The sequence below is a fragment of the Camarhynchus parvulus genome, chromosome 1 (assembly GCF_901933205.1).
Source record: "Camarhynchus parvulus chromosome 1, STF_HiC, whole genome shotgun sequence".
In the NCBI taxonomy this organism is placed as follows: Eukaryota; Metazoa; Chordata; class Aves; order Passeriformes; family Thraupidae; genus Camarhynchus; species Camarhynchus parvulus.
The window spans coordinates 56743775-56760763 of record NC_044571.1 but is presented as its reverse complement, the minus strand read 5'-3'; positions in this window follow the sequence as shown (position 1 = coordinate 56760763).

The window sequence follows — 16989 nt, the reverse complement described above, 5'->3', positions numbered from 1 at the left end:
TTGCTGAGCAAATGTTGCACAATTGACTATTTCCCACTCTGTCCTTTCAGTGAGTAGGTTGAGGGTGGCCAATGATTTGGGAATGGACACAATATGGACAGCTGATGCGAATTGACCAAAGGAATATTCCATGCCATATGGAATCAGACTTAACAATAAAAACCTTGGGGAAGTTTTTTTTGTGAGGAGTACTAGTCATTGCTCAGAGACTGGATGGGCTCTGGTCTATTTGTGGGAGGTGGTAAATGACTGGCTTTGCATCTTTTTTTTTTTTTTCTCTTCCTTCCTCTTTCCTTTGCTTATTAAAGTATCTTTATCTCAACCCATACATTTTCCCACTTTTGTTCCTCCTATTCTCTTCCTCACTCTGCTCAGGATAAGGAGTGAGCAGGCAGCTGTGTGCTGCCTAGCTGCTGACCAGGGTCAATCCACCACAATTTACACTGGAGGGTTTTAATTGTCTTTACATCAAAGAATCCATTTCTTACTATCGTAGTTCCTCCACATCCTGTGCATTGGTCTGTGCTCAGTATTCTTCCCTTTCTTGCTTAATCATCATTTTTATCCCTAGTGTATGCTGAAATTTGATGCTAAATTCAACACATCCAGCAAATCTGAGTTCTGCAAAAACTGTCAGAACGCAGAGATTACAAGGGTGAATCTAATCTTATAATTCTATTGCCACAGTCTAGAAATATCATGCAAACCTTGTCCATTTATGGTGTTCTGAGTGAAGTACCATTGCTGTAGAGCCAGTAACTTAATAGAAGAGGCATCAACAGTCAGGGGAAAAAACCTCAGAAAAAAATGTTATACACAATTTATATGATAACTAACACAAAAGACAGTTTAAGGTTTCACTTTTAGACAAATTTTATCTTTAATTTAAAGAAGTACTAGAGAGTGCTGGTTTGTCTCAAAACCTCCTGGTAAAAGCCACTGATTTCAGATGAGTGCAGAAAAACACATGCACACACACAGATAGAGAATAACTGGGTGAAGGCTGTAAGAGATTCAGCATAATGATAAGATGATAAAGATACAAATTCACTTTTCCCAAACAGCTAGATTTCCTGTAGGTAGCTAAACAAAAAATGTTTATAGAACAATCTGAGATGTATATTAAAAAAAAAATTAGGATGACATAGAATTTAGAATTGCAAATACAAACATGTGATTCCCCAGAACCTTTCAAGATATGGTAACTTCCAGATTAACTTCTTTGCATTCAGGCATTTTCATCCTGGCCTCTACACTTACCTGAGCCTGGATGGATCCTTAGAATATGTGTTCATTTACTTAAGTCCTAGGAAAAGCTTAACTTGCTAGGCTAGCACAAAACATGCACACCACACATCAGGCATGATTCATACACATTGGTCACACACATACATTCATTTTCATTCAGAACAGAGGAAAAAAAAACAAAAATAAAAAAAGAAGAATAAAGGAGAGAGATCATACTTCATGCTCTCTCTTCACCCAATAGGTCTTGTCCTGGAAGGTGATCAGTTTACTACTTTCCTTACACTAAGAGCATTTAACTAGTAAAAAAGTGCTTGGTGGTGATCTCCCCTCCAAAAAGTCTTGTTTTCTTTGTTTTGCTGTTTTCTTTCTTTGTTGGTGCTGGGTTTTTTGTTTGTTTATTTTTCTGTTTGTTTGTTTTCTAATGACACATCTAGAAAATCCTAGAAGCAGAACCCAGCATGGTTATCTGTCTCATTTTCAGGGACACCCACAGTACTGAGCTAGAGAGATGTCCCTATTTTTTCGACTGTGATGAACAAGAGATTGTTCTTTAGAAAGCTACAAACATATGCTTTTAATACCTTTTAATACCCTAACTTCACTAGAAACTTTGTGATGAGAGCAGCCCTTTGGAAGATGGTATTTGGGAGTACTGACTCTGCACTAAAGCAGCCGTGGACATGACAAAAAAGATTGATCCATTAAGAATGCAAAGTTGCAGAATAATGAACAACACAGGACAATTTCCCTACTATGTTAAAAAATAATTTTCCTTCATACTAGGCTTCCTGACAGAGGATGTGGCACACTTTGTGAATTTCCTCTTGATTCCAATAAGAAAATACAGAAATTTGTTTCTTTCAATACCTGAAATCTGGGATGAAACACTTAGTACCAACTGTAAATATATGGCAAAGTAATTTAAGTTGAAAAAAAATCATAGGGTTATATCTTATACATGCTAATATTTTTCTACTTGAATATTTTTAGTCTCCTACAGCTAGAACCCCCCTCCTTTTTTTTTTTTTTGAGTGCTTTGGTACAAGTAGTTTAACAGATCTTAAAAATGCTATTATTTTTTCTATACTTTCTTTCTACTGCTTAGAATTAAAAAAAAGTTGAAAATATTCTTTTTTAAAAGGCAGTTATATTGCAGCACAGTATTTCAGTTAAAGAAAATGTCTTATCCAATATGACATAAGGGTTAGTTTTCAAGCAGAAAAAGCTATGGCATACCTTCTACTTGAGACTCCCTAGTATGAACAATTTCCATTACTTTGCTCTAAACCAGTCTCTTGGTTCATTTGCATGAGTGCTCATTACCATATGTTCTACTTAGCAACTTCATGATAGACTCAATTATTTAAATTTAAAACTATGATTTTTGCATTGGCAGTTGTCTCAGATCCATATTTTTAACACCCTTCATGCATTGCCTGCGTAGTGATGAAATGCCAAATACAATACCTATACAGAAATGGAAAACACACAAAAGGTTCAATATCAAGATAGAAGAACAAAGTCTATTTACCAGAATTAATATTTCACAATTTTGTCAGAAACTGCATGCTGCTGGTCCTCTCCTACCCTCCCTAAAGTTTTAAAGAACCATAACTGTGTAATACAGCTTCTTAAAGGAAATTCCCAAATCAAAAAATTTGTTTTTTTAAGGAATCTACTCTCCCTGTATGTTTCCATGTTTGAAATGGCTAATGGGAATCTTCTATTAAGGTCTTCTTTATTACTTATACAGCACTATAAATGTACATGGTGTTCACAGTCTAATAAGACAGAGAAGGAGCTTACAACTTCAGGGGAGAAGCTTTTTGACTTTACATCTTGTCCTAGCAACGTCACCTCAGTAGGTAGTCAGAGAGTGGATAGTTCTTCCAATTTCTGTGGGGAAAATTATTTTTGCCATTCAACTATAAGTAAAGGTTCTTCCTCCATTGTTGTTGGATGAACTCTGCAGGCTGCCAATTTGTGGGCAGCATCAGTGTGCACAGCCCATTTATTCCCTTTATCCAACCGCAAAAAAGAAAGGGAAAGGGTAACCTTCAATGTCTTATTGTCAAAATGAAGTATATATAACCTAAGGTTTTTGTGTCCCCAGATTTCTGTCCACCCACATTTGTCTAGAAAAAAAAAACCAAAACTACAATCTTGCTCTAATTCACTTAATTGTTGATTTTTCAGAACTTCTTGAAGTCTTTAAAGAATGGAAAGCTATTTTCATCTTCCCAATACAAGGCCCAAGCATAAAAATATCTTTTCAATCTCAGACAATAAATTATTCATGATCCCCCAGGCAGTGCGCTCCATATCATGAAATAAATAACTGCATTTGATAACGTCATTATCAAAGAAAGTAGTTTTCTTGATGTGAACAGAGCCTTAAAGATAGACTTAACAGTGCTCTTTTCACATTACCAAGAGGAGACCCATATCTGCAATCCTGTCTTCAGAAAGTATTTCTAGGGGGGAATTTTCAAAAGGAGAAAGAAAGAGTTGAAGATTGGAAGACCCATCTTGGTTCATGTTTCCTCCATAGGAAGTACTACAGCCATTTCCATCAGGACCAAAAATGGGATATTTTACGAGTGCATAAAGCTTTCATGGTTTAATGCATAAGAGTTTATTTTGGTGCAAATTTGATGGAACCAAATCTGAAGATGTGTATATGGGTACCACATAGAGTGCATAATGTGAGCACAAGACCCTTTAGCACTTAGCACTTTGGGCATGTGTAGCATGCCCTTGGGCCTGGCAACAGGTTTACACTTGGCTGGCCACAGAGGTGAGATGTGGAGGTACTGTTGTGGAGATATAATAAAGTGCAGCAGGTGAGAAACTAAACCTTAGCTCACTGTATCAGCCACTAATCAGTTAATCAACATTTCAGTTATAATGTTAACATTAAGATGAAATTTTAATTCCTCTTCATTTTCTTTTAAAGTGAAATCAGAACTGTTTTCCTTTCATTTTCTTTATTTTCTTTTCTTTTTGAAGTACAAAAGAAAGAGAATGGAGGTAGGGACACCCTTGGCTTTTTACCAATCAAAGGGAATGAAACTTAGTTGGAAAAAATAAGAAGGCATTTCTGAAGAATGGGTTATATTAATTACCTGATTAAATTCAGGTAATTTAGCATGTCTCTCTAGCCATAAATAAATGTACACTTCACTTAAAAAGGTACTTAGACACTTATATCTAGAAAAAATTACTGCTTTCCAAATAGGAATATATTTACAAATAAAAGATAGAAAACTGGGTAGACAGAGTGACAACCTAGCTTAAAAATGTTACATTAATTCAAAGCTGTTTGCGATTTTTAAAAAGTGGGTTTACCTGACTCTTCATTTACAATTGGTGTGTCTATACATTCAGTCCAATAATAAGAAAGAGTAAAAAAAGAAATGCAATATGATCACAGTCATTTTTTCATTCTCTGTTTCTAAAATCTCATGATACTACAGGATTTCCTTCCTGCATCCTGCTCAAAAAGACAGAAAATACTAGCAACAGACTGGATCTTTAAATGCATGTTCCATAATTTTACAGTTTGTTCATACAGAGTGCCTGCAGGATGCATTGAATTACTATGTTGATGTAATTTGTTTTCACTAACAGTGTTAGTCTCAGCAGGTTCATCCCAACTCAAAACTTCTGAGTAACATCAAAAAGGCAACTAGTACAGATGTACAGCTGGGATATCAGTGCCAATTTTGCACCTTTCCAGAAACATTCATTTTAAAAAAAATCAAATTTCATGCAGTTGATTTTACTCATTCTGAATACTTGCACAGTAACTTTAATGCCTTCAATTTGGAAATAAACTAACCTACTGCTCTAAGTACCAGAAACTGATCCCTAGAGTCCCAGAGTACTTGCAAACTCATTTAAGATCAACAATGCCTGCCAATATTGATGATATCATATAAGCAAAAGTATTGCCTTTAAGGTAGACAAATAATAATATCCACAAGACTTAATCACAAATTCTTTTATGATAAGGTGGAGTTTGGAATTTAGATGTTTAAATGAAAGTACTACAGTCCTGACAAAAAACCCCCAACTCTGCTGTTGCCTGACTCAGAGGTACTGACTGTGCAGTGACTTCCCTGTTATTCTGTAGTGTTAATGCATTTATCCAAACACCACTAAAGGTAAAATGCAGAAACAGCTGTTTGAAGAGAGTCCTGGACAAAGTACTGTTTCATCTAGGTGAATGCCCAAACCACTGAGCTAGAGTGATGCTTCCCTTGAGTTCACTTTTAATACATTATTCTTCAGCTTTGCATTGAGCATTCTCACAGTTTGAGTGAGAAAGGCTAAGATGTGCCCTTGCCTAGAATAACTTTTTGGTTTAGTTAAAAGATATTGTGGAGTTAGTAATACCAAAGTGGGAAATTAAGCCAGTTCTATTCTCTCTGGGTGAATAACTTGATTGCATGAAAGAGGGGAGCTGTTGTGCCTGGAATTTTTTTATAGATCAATGTCATTAACCTACTCTCTCTTTAACTTTTTAATTGTGACTCAGTAACAACAAAGATCCAACAAGCTCTGTGATTGCTTTTATTATCCTTAGCTATTAACTACTTTTTGTGCAGAGATGTATCCTCCCAAAATACAGGTATATTAACGAAAATAATGCCTGGACAACAGAAGGGGGGGGGCAGGGAGTGGAAATCATGGAAGGCACTTGTTGCTGATAAGAGAACAGGTTGTTATGTAGCAAGTGCTTTGGCAAACTGTGAGGACCACATGGGGTGTGTCAAAATGTACCCAGCAGAAGAATTCTGTCTGCAAGCAGCCTGTACACAGGCAATTATATTACAGACATTGGCACCAAGGGACAAAATCAACCTCGGAGGAGTGAATCAAATAGAGCTCAAGACATGTTGTGAAATTGCCCCAAGGAATGGGCAAGCAGCCAATAAAGCATAAGGCAGCGTGGTCAGGAATGAGTTGTGTCATGGCCTAACCTATGGGATAAAGAAAAATCAGAAGAAGAATTTCCTTCCCTGTCTCAAAGTCTTACACAAAGGATAAAGTTATGTCCTATCCACATCTTTCTCTAAGTGCCTGAGCTTTTAGAATATACTTATCACAGAAATCATTAATCTCTCCATTGGAGTAACCCTGAGAGCACAGTGCTCCATAAAGTCAGTTAATGCTTGTAGTAAGAATGTAGCTGGTTTAGATATATTGTCTTACAAAATATATGGAGGAACTGACCGAGTGGTAAACATCCTCTATTTGTTTATAATAGCTATTTAAATTTTGTAGAGGTGTTTCCTTATTTTAGAACTTCAAGATATTTGATACTGGTTAATTCTTCAACAAATTCTGTAGTTTCAAATAGACACTATAAAAAGAAAAGGCTAAAAATTATGTACAAAACCTACAGAATTCTTCATAAATTGTGTAAATACAAGCACTCTTTCAGGGACAGCTCTGTAATGAGAGAATGCAATGAAGCCATAATTTATTTGTTTGCTCTGTTGGGGCTTTTTCCCCCCACATATATATACAAAATTTCAGTCTGGAGAGATGAACATTTTTATTCTATATAAAATATAACTTCAAAAGTACCTTTTTGTGGTTTCATCCCCCCATTTCTTTACTGACTAATGGAAGAAAAATACTAGGTTTAGTAGGAATAATGATGTAACTGTTTAGTAAGGAGGGAAAATTTTGGAATGGAACAGCAAAAATAAAAAACATGCTTTCTATGATTAGAGTTTTTGCTTAAATAGAATGGAAAGAAAAAAATCCCTTTTGTTATCCAAGTTGCAATAAAAAGAGGGACACTATTATTTCACCTATGAGACAAATGGGCCAGTGTCCAATCATGAAACAACTTTGATGCTACATGCTGCATACCTCTCTGAGTTTAAGGCTGCTTGTACTGATTGAGTTGTCATTTTGTGATAAAGCAGAACTAAGAACAACATTACAGAAAACTTGTTTGCTTTTAGAATAACATTGTCAGGCAGTGAAGTTAAGAGAGGGAAAACAACAGAAGGGAACCATCCCTTCATTATGGGAAAAGTAAAAAATCCCTTAAAAATTTCAAGGCAACCAATATCAAGAGCCAAAAGAGACAGTTTGTGCAAAGGCCAGATTTGCATGGATTTCTGGCAGAAACAGCAATATTTCCACCTAATACCATGTGTGCCCTAGAAAGGGAATCATTGCTTGCAACAGTGGCTGTGTTCTGCATGCAAGCCATAACACTCCTTTGTACAAGGTCAGTTCCTCCTTCTACTTCTTATTATTCTCAAAACAGCAGTCCAGCTCATTGATACAGTGAAGGAGCAGTGTCAGATGATTGGCAAATGTCTCACCAGCAGGAAGTTAGCTGATAAGCTTCTTAGGCAGTGAGGTCTGGTAAGCAGGAAGCACTGGAGCCAGCTCAAGGAAGTTACCCTTAAAATTGCCTTGCTCAGACCTCAGCCTCAGCTGCCTAATTAGAAGTTGTTGAAAGGAAGAGTCTCTGGTGTGCATTTTTCTATAGACAAGACTCAGGAAACATGTTGCTTTGGTGGCAGTAAACAGGGAGATAAATGTTTAAAAGATACCATAAAAAACCATCAGTCGGTTCACGAGTACAAGAGGGGAAAAAACAGACTCTCATAAGCGTGCACTGAAAGGTTTTGAAGCAGCCTGGGACAGGTCCCAGTGGGAAAGCAGCAGGCACACAGGCAAGCTATGCAAATGAGTATTGGCAATTTGAACACTTCCTATTTGTGGAACCCGATCAGGCCCAGTGAGGAGAATGCTGCATAATGAGGACTATCATATTTCTCAACATGATCTGCTGTATAGGAAGAGCACTGACAGACCTTTTCTTTATAGTGGTTTAATCATATAGACAGGCACTCTCATTCTTTAAGGAAAAGACAAAGAATATTAAATTTGGAGCATTAGATGGAGCTAATGATAGGATGTCTGTGTGAACAGAGAAGGTCTTAGAGATGTAAATGCATGGCTGCTAAGGTTATTAAAATAACATTTGCCTGAGTCTTCTCTCCTCCTACCCTGAAGTAGTGACTAGGGCTGCATTGTCATAAAATTTTGAGATCTATAAACTCGATATGTTTTAAAAGCTCTCTCTGTATGAGTATATATGTGAGTGTGTGTCTATATATATATAGATATCAATATATATTTATGACAAGCTCTGATTATGAGATAATTTTTAATATTATTCAAAAGGGATTTTGTTACTTAGGGTTTCTCTTCCTTCACATATGCTTTCTGCCATGATACACCCTTTCTCCCATAAAGAAATCTCAAAGAGTAGTTCCTTGGGCACACAAATATCATCTAGCTGGGGCTGGTATTAGAGCTGCCTGCTAATTCTGACAGATACAGCTTTGTTGTTAACACTGATGAAAAATCATCACACGCCTAGTTAAACATCCAAAGCACACACCATTAAGTATCTTGCTCCACTGTGCAAGCAGACAGGTTCCAGCACCCACAGATGATACCAGACAGTCTCAATTGTGCATTTTTGTCTCAAACTTAATTATCAGGGCAGCCACATAAGTTCATCATATATTCTTCTGGCAGCAGGTCTGTCATGTTATGGTCACTACCATTTCAGCAGCTCTTCAGTCCTTAGAAGAAACATGCAGCTGCCCCTCCCCAGCAGCTGCCATCTCACCTTTTCATAAAAGCAAGGTGACAAGGGAGAACACAACTGCCACCAGGACCTGCTCCACTAACTCCATGGCACTGATATCCATGATCTTTGTGAAAATTCAGCTTTCAAACCCATCAGGATCCTTCCTGCAATGGTGGGCTAGGAAGTAGGAACTTGACATATTTAGTGAGTGCTTGACGAGAATGCAGTTGGTCCCTTAGTGTTTGTGATATATCAGTGGAGTTGGCAGCTTGCAGTTTAAGTGTTAGTGCTCCCATGTACACCTCCCTTTTTACTCCCCTGCTGATGGCACAGACCCATTCTAAAGCCTTTCAAGGTTACTTAACTTCAACACATATGCACAGCAGGGGGAACTAAAGACTGGAAACTGTCTCTGAATTCCCATCCTGTCGAGGTGGATATCTAGAAGCTATAGACACATATATGTATCTAGAGACGTGCAAATAAATAAATAAATAATAAATGTAACAGAAAATATGGATCAGAAATTGAGTTTCACATGACAGTCCTGCTCTGTAATTTGTGGAGTATAAGTCACAAGCACAATGGAAAGTTAAAGCTTAGAGGCATTATGGACTGTCATGTCAAATCATACTTAGAGAGCTTTAATATGTGGATTACAGATACATTAAGCCATACTCTCCCCTGACTATTATGTCAATGGGACTTTGCATATTTAAATAATACTACAGTCTATAATCCTAGTACTATGCCATGCATGCACAATAGGCCTGGGTATACCTGATATGAGTAGGAAAAGTCCAGGTTATTTGACAAAACATAAGTTATTTTTAGTGTATTACCAGAGGGACAGATATGATTGTTTTATAAACTCTCTTTATAAAAAATTATCAATCACAAATGTGCATTTATTATAAAAAATGGTGTGTTTCAATAAATCAAAAAACCCCAACATTTTCCCTCCCCATTCTCTTTTATTTTCAGATCACTACTTCAGTGCATTTGAGCTGAACTGAAGATCTGAAAACAACTATGCTATCTTAACTACTTCTCTTTTCCTCTCTGCCCTCCAAATGGGTCCTTGCTGTTCCCAATTACTGAACTGTCCTTTCATCTTCTCAAGGGAGATTCAATCTTTCCACATCTCTACCTACCCATGCTCTCTCTTTCAATCAGTTACTGAATTTCATCACCTCTCTTCCACCACAAATGTTAGCCCCCACAAATTTAGATAGCACTTATTTATGCCTAACTTCCTTTACTTCAACTAATTGATTTGTTTCTTTCTGTGTATAAAGAGTAGGACATATACTGGGGGAGTGTGCACAAAAAAATCAGAAAGGAGTTTCCGTGAAAAACTTTATTCCTATAAAACTGATTAAAGATGATTATGGTTATGTTTGCATTAACAGTTTCTTTTTAGGCAATAGGAGCATATCTATTGAGTGAAATAGAAATAGCTGTTGCTGAAAACTTATGCCCACGATATACATACTTAGTAGGAGGTTTACTTCAGATTGTCTCCAATCTTGCGCCTTTTTCTGGCTTCCACATAGAAGTTAGAATTATTTTGATTAATTCTATCCCGAAGTAATTCAGTTTATGTACCCTTAAATAACTCCACATTGCAAACCAAAGTGATTACAGTTGGGAAATTTGCTGCGAAGGTCTTCCTCACCTGAGTTAAACGGTAATTTAAATGCACACATACTAAACATGGTAATTTATTACCAAAATTACCACAGCTAACTTCAGGCACTAACTGAAATATCAGAACATTGCAAGTGTCATTTTCAGAAATCCTTATCTTTTCCCAGATGAAAGAAACAGAGCTTTCCAGAGGAGAAATCAGCACAGAGGCCAGTAGAGCATGCTAAAAGTTGGAATTATTTGATGCAAAGAACTTAAAAATTTTGAAGTATTAGTTATTTATAAGAACAACATGAATATTTGGAGCACATGTGTGGAATAAAGCAAGACAAGTTTTTATCTTGGAACAATTCCTAACTTTTGGGAAATAGATGGGACTTGGATGGGAAAACTTATACAAGGGTTGGCTGCTACAGGATTCTTGGATTTTTGTGTCAAAAATACATATCCAGTGCTGGAGATGGTTCTGGAATAAAGAGAGACCACGAATCTGATCTAATAGCAAAATTCTAATCTACATGTGTCATTTATTTCCCTTCACAGGTAGAACATTATTCTCAGCCTGAATGTCAACCACAGCTATGCACCAAAACCTGCCTTCAGAAAAAAAAAAATCCTCCATCCCTTTTGTTTCCTTCTGTCTCTATTCTGGTGTTTTGGCTTCATACCTTCCTTTGGCTTTTATATTCTTACAGTCTCCACAATCCTCTGTTTCCCCCTACAGCCCCATATTTATATCAGCACCTGTTGAGGCCTTTATATTTCTGTCACTCATCTCCCTTAGTCTCCTTCCCCCTCATTCGAGATTTCCTTTCTGCCCATTCCAAATCTTGAGAGACATTGTCAGTCAATGACTAGCCTGTGGCTTATGCTATAATATACTGTAAAGAAGAAGAGGCACACATCCAGAATGCTCACTTATTTTTGAAACCATGAGGCAGCATCTACTCTTCTGTAGTTTTAGCAGTTTGCCTTTTTAGAGTCACACTTTTAGCTAATTTTTAAAAACACTCAACCTTTCTATCTAAAAAGGCACAAGCACACTGCCTGTGATAGCAGTGCTCAAGTTCAGTGATTGTTTTTTAACAGCAAAAGACAGGAGCTAGTTTCCATGCTGTGTTGGAAGGGAACACAAATTTGAATTCTCTTTTCCTACCACAAAAAAAAAAAAAAAAATCATCTTGTCTGTGCTTTCCTGCCTGGAAAATCAGTTAGCTCACTTCTGATGGAGGAAATTGAACAAAATGTTTGTAAATTGAATGACAGCAGAGTTTAGGCTTGGGTTTTGAACATCATAGCAAAAAGGACAGAGACAGAGAGTATTCAAAGAAACATCAGTGTGCAAAACCAATCCAAAAAGTAGTAGAGAATGGACCTTCACCTGATGTCAAAGCCCTTAAGGAGCTGCTGCAGGGGCTGAAATAAGAAGGAGATTACAACGGGGAAACAAAATTATTTTTGTTAGTGTCACCACTATATCCCCATTAAAAGCTGCTTGTCACCATGAATATGTATGTCCGAATTGTCAACAAATCCTAAAGACTTTTGTGACTAATTGTTTTAAGTAGTCTAGCTGATCTCTTAATAGGTACCTCAGGTGACTGAATGCGCTTTGGTGTGCAATATTGTGCTTCACAATGAGCATCACTGGCTCAGTTAAGTATAACCTCTCGTGTCCTGTTGCTTCGTTTAATTAAGTTTAAAGTTCTTTCTAATTATTAACCTGAATTCTTTATTATTTTCCCTTTGCAATGGATGATTTAACACAGCTTTCATACCCTTCCCACCCCCTCTGACTGATGTAGAAAAACAGTTTGAAGGAAATCTGAAAGCTTAAGCTTTGATGTCTGAAAGCCTGTATTATTTTTTGATACTAGATTAGTCGTTCTGTTACGTAAGAAATTTTGATGAGTATTTTCTCTGTATTCTCTAACTGGGTAAATAATTTCAACATGGTTGTGTGGGTTGGTTTTCTGTTTTGTTTTGGATTTTTTTCATATATATAAAAATATGTGAGGGAGAAGTACCATAATAAATCAGCTTTTAAGATGGTTATGCTGTCAATTTGTTTTCCCCTCCTGTGGAGATAAAGACTGGAAGAGTTTTAAGTACTCTGTCCAAAACTTGCACCCCTGTGTATGATTTGAAGCCACTGAAAAGTATGTGTAGAAGCTGGGTAGGTTTTTTTTTTTAACTTTGTCTTTGGTTTTGGCTATTTTCATAAATATTGTAATTTATTCCACCAAGTCTTTATAACCCTTTAAATTACAGTGCAGCAATGAAATGTTCAGGCTTCAGGAGAAAATGGCTTCTGGGGAAAAAGTCAAACCTTCTGTATTGTTATGTGATACCAGAGTATAATGAGTATGTAAAGTATCAAATTAAAAAATGTTAGCAGTTTATTATAGCTGAGCAATCACTGAATGAGAAACAGGTTTCCCTTTCATTGAGCATTAAGGACATGACCTGAGGCTGATAAGCACGCTGCTGCCTCAGATTCAACATTTGATTTAGGGCTAGAGTAGTTGCCAGCCAAAAATCAACCAAGGATTTGTTTGTTTGTTTAATCAATAATTTTCCAAGCTGCTTATAGTAAAGAAGTATTGTAATGAATTAAGAAATTAACTAGGTTTAAGTTATGCATTTACATTTATCATACTCAGTTTTTCTCCAAGCCACTGAAATACAAATCACCCTCTGAAGACAGCTAGACCCTACACAACAATTCCTTATGATTGTGTATATTTCACCACAGTTCTGCATACTTTTGGTGCCTATTTATCTTCTCTGACACCTCCTCCTCAGTGGCTGCAGTATTTGTTGTTGATAGAGAAATTACTGCTGAATTAAGGGAAATGGATGTATTGTCCTTTAAATCTTCTGAGCTACTCAAGACATCCTTGAGGTTTTTGCCAAGTCCTTTCCATGTGTCAGGTCTCCCAGCTATTCCATATCTGTGATCACAAAAGATCAGCTTTTTGCAAACATGTTGTGTCCAGCACCAGGACATATTCCCATGTGAAGGTCTCCGCCTGGTCCCATGCCTGCTGCAGGACCAGGGCTGGCACAGCTGCCATCAGCGGTCACAGAGGCTTCCACACAGCCAAGTGTGCAGGATCCAAAAAGGATAACTGGGGTGACAGACATGTGTCCAAGTCCTGCCTGATGGGAAGTTGAGGTGTGTTGAAGGTGTACTCCCGTATATAATCCTCAGAAGAAGTCACAGCTCCTCTAGCGTCAACAGGACTCTCAGCATTAAACCCTGCACTGCTGTTTGGTAGAACCTGAGGCACTCACCTCTCTGAGCAGTCTCTTCTGCTCAGCAACAGGTCAGGATGTTCTTGGATCAGGGACAGGATCAGGCCCAGTGAAGGCAATAAGGGCCAGACACAGCTCTTGGATGCCTGGAGAGAACCATGGGGACAGGGTCTGGACTTGCAGGGCAATTGATGGCAGGGCTGTGAGGTGGCAGGGCTGAAGCTGGGCTGAAATGCAGCTGGCAGCAGCTCCCAGGATGGGAGCACAGGATGCGTCTGTGTGCCCAGTGCCTGACCCCAGTGGTGAGAAGAGGCTGCACTCCACTGTCCCCGGCTGCGACCACAAAGGCTCAAAACGACGGGTCCACAGGACCCACAGTTGTTCTTGGGCAGCACATGTTCCTCTCCATCCTGCCTCCACAGAATTTTTCTGCCACTCACATATTTCAGAGAAAGATTGTACACCGTATATCAAAGGCAATGTTTTATACACAAATTTTTGAGCTAGTGAAGACTAATAAAGTATATGTAGACCTATAACAAAATCAAACAAGCAAGCAGATGTTTTTCTTCCACACAGGTAATTTAAAGATTTTGTGAGAATTCAATTTGAGTTCAGAATAACCAGGACAAAGCATTCATAACATATTTTCCTTCAATTAATTCATTCTTAATGCTAGGAATTGGTGTTGTTTGTAATATAGTTTCTTTTTACTTCTTGTCTCTAATGGAAATGTACTACAGAATGAACAAGAAGAGAACTAATATGAGATGCATCATTTGTAAAGGCAAATTTCTGAGAGACATTAGCAAGCTGGAAATACGGATTCCATAAAATTATCATTTCAGTCTTAACTACACTTATTGACATAATAGTAATATTTTTCCCATTTCTTAGGTTTCATCCCTGACTGCTGCAACCGCAATGAGCCCACCCTACAGTTTGTTTGACCACATTTTATTGCATTTTTCATGTAAGTCATCCCTATTCTTTTGCAATGTTTTTTGTAATGTACTCTAATAGAGAAGTAGAAATGCTAATACAGAGTTATGCTTGTGATTTTTGAACAGTTCAGCCTTGCCATTTTTCACATTTTTTTCTTTTTTCTTCTATTCAAAAAATTCTGGGTTTTTTGGTTTTATCTTACATTTTCTCCTGCTCAGTACCGCTGTAGATGCATTGGTTTATAAAGTAGAAGCATCCACAGACCAAGACAGAACATATATCCTGGTGGCTGGGGTTATAAAAACCCATGAGGAAATGGTGTCTGCACTAAAAAAAAAAAAAAAGTGCCTAACCTTTTTCTTGTTGTCCTCAAGAAACAATAAGTTTTTGCAATATGAAAATAAATTGTATTTGGGAATAAAGACATCTTGGTAGCTCTTCACTCTCTACCTTTTCAAAGGAATTTGGCCAAAGTTAAAGCCTAAGTTAAGGGAGTACAAATTCTTTTAGCTTTATTTGCAATAGCCATTCAGTGTTGTAGGGGTTTTGTTTTTTTAAGTCAGAACTAAATGTATTTTGGCAGAACACCAGCATTCTCCCTTCCCTCTCCCCAACCAAATTCCCTCCCAAACTCTCTTTTCAGCCTCTTTGAACCTGGACTTTCATTACCCTGTATGTGGGATGTCGTACCGTGTCTTTGTTTCACTCTTATCACACATGGGCTAAGAGTGATATTTTGACTCATCCAAGTTCACACACTGTATCCTCAGACTGTGCTGGATCCTTTTGGTACTTTATATAAATATACCACTAGTAGACTGCAGACAAAAAGCACTGTTCTGGCCTCTCTTTTTCTTCTTTCCCATCTGTGTCAGCCGCAGTCCAGCCCACTTGTTTCTCAGAAACTGCAGATAGTGTTTTGTTATGCTTGGGTCGCTTTCAGAACAGCATTTTTCTTTCTTTGATGCTAGTCAGTAACTTTCTTATAATCAATGAATGTCATTCACATTGGCAGGTTATTTTCATTCATCTTTACCAAGAATTCATTAGTCAATGGAGTTCTCCATAAAACATCCTGATTAATAGCCTCTCTGGTTTTTGGTTGAGTAGAAAATTTCTGTTGTATTTGGTGAATTTCTCAGTCGTTTAAGCACAAGATCTTAAAAATCACAGAGCTGAAGGCTTCACCTAGTCCCACCTGTATACAGGCAAAATAAAATTTGGTTTTCTTTCTATCTGATAGACTGCCTAAATGCATTTATTTCAATCTTTCTTTTTCTTCATATTCTCTTTTTCCAGATGCTTTATTAGTGTTACTACTGCAAATTATCACAATCTTCTCTAAACCATGGTTTTGGACTTTGCTCTTGTCAAAGGTCCACTAAATCCAGGAAGAGCTGAAAAAAAAAAATCTTCCTATGTCTTACATACAACAATCATCTTAATTCATTCAAGAATGAGATTTTCCTGGTTTGCAACAAGATCACTTTAGTGGCTTCTATTCCTTTTGAGGTCTATGTTAAGCCTTTTATCATTTTCATCCAACAGCACAGCTAATACTTTTTTCAAATGTATGTATCTTATTTCTCCTTTCTAAGTTCAATGATTTGCACCTGTCTAAAATCAATCACAAGAAATTCAAGGAACATCTCTTCTCAAATCCTCATTTTTAACCTCCAAAATGTGTTTGCCACCCTTCCCAGACTGAATTGTGCTATAAAGTTTGTATATATTACATGGATTATTCAAAGGCTCTTATACCAGAATAATGCATTGACTTTCAAGAAAGTAATTTAATCAGGTTTATATGATTAACTGGGCCTTCAACAATCTTTTGTCAAAAAACTGCTGCTGTTCTGCAATTGTGTATTCACATAAGTTGTTTTCTCAATTGTCACTTCTACAGACTTCTCACATGCAAAGCCAATCACTGTTTTGTTCAGGATTTTTAGCAGATTCTTTTTCAATTCAGTGTAGTGTATTATGTGAGCAGACTTCCCTGCTGTTCTATGTTCCTAGTGAAATGGAATGGGGCATACAATCTTATCAGTGAGGGATACATCTGTCGTTGCCCTTTCACCTGTTCCCAATCTTACTCCAGCGACTGCGTCTTTCCAGACCCTCCTGTATTCCACCAATGATGCATTTGCTGATGTCTTCTGAAACCACCTTCCCAAGTGCTTTTCATATTTGAGTACATTAAACCACCCCTTTGGTTTCTTGGTTATCTCACCAATATCTGGGCTGCTGCT